The following is a 992-nucleotide window of genomic DNA, read 5'->3' on the forward strand; positions in this document are numbered from 1 at the left end:
CCATCTCATATTTTAATAGTGTCCTATAATCCTTTTTTAAACTTTCTCTAAGCCCTGTTTGTCTGAAATCAAAGGTGGAGTTATTTAAAAGTGAAGCTCAAGAAAAGGAAGTTTAGTTGTTGTTTTTTTCATATTTACATTATAGTTTAAAACTGAAATTAGTTATGGAAGAAAGGGGCTGAATCACATTTGTATGTTGGTGCAAAGGGGAGATCTGTACATTTTGATGTTCTTACACAGTGACTTTGTTGTTAATTAACATTTTTGGTTAGAAATTTGTTGGTGCTATGGCTAAGAGTATTCTGTAGTTCTGTTTAGTGTATATTTTAGATTTACTAGTGATTTGTAAACATGTAAAGACCATAGAAAGTATGCTTATTTTATATATGATTAGGTGCCTGCTCATAAATAATGGACAAGAAAATGGCAGACTGAGTTAATTTGTGCACATACCATGTATATCATTTTATTAAGCATAAAGGAAGAATAAATTTTATTTAATATTTGTCTTCCATAGACAGAAATTATATAACCATAGTAATGCAAGTATTTATTTGAAAGGAATTTCATACATGGATCATAGACTATTCAAACAGATATCATATTTTTTAGAAATTATTTGTTGGGTATTCTAAAAAATTGTTTCTCTAAATTGAAGAGTGGAAGACAAGATGTAATTTTTTGAATATTCTTTTTGTTTCACTTTTCCCTAAAGAAACCTAATTGATAAATATTTCACAGCTGTTATTTGCTAGCTGGTGTTTTGTGAGTGAAGTCAGGCACAGGCTGAGTGCACATGGACTGTCTGTTATACTTCTACTGACTTTCTGCTTTTGTGGCATCAGCAAATTCTTATTTACTCTGTATTTCACCCAATTTATAGAAATTGGTATTTTTAAAGTTTGTGCATTTGTAAGGACATTTGATTATTTGGTCATGATGGGGATTTAGAATTATACAGGTTCTTACATGATTGGACATGGGTATGAACA

The sequence above is a fragment of the Penaeus monodon genome, chromosome 21, assembly GCF_015228065.2.
Source record: "Penaeus monodon isolate SGIC_2016 chromosome 21, NSTDA_Pmon_1, whole genome shotgun sequence".
In the NCBI taxonomy this organism is placed as follows: Eukaryota; Metazoa; Arthropoda; class Malacostraca; order Decapoda; family Penaeidae; genus Penaeus; species Penaeus monodon.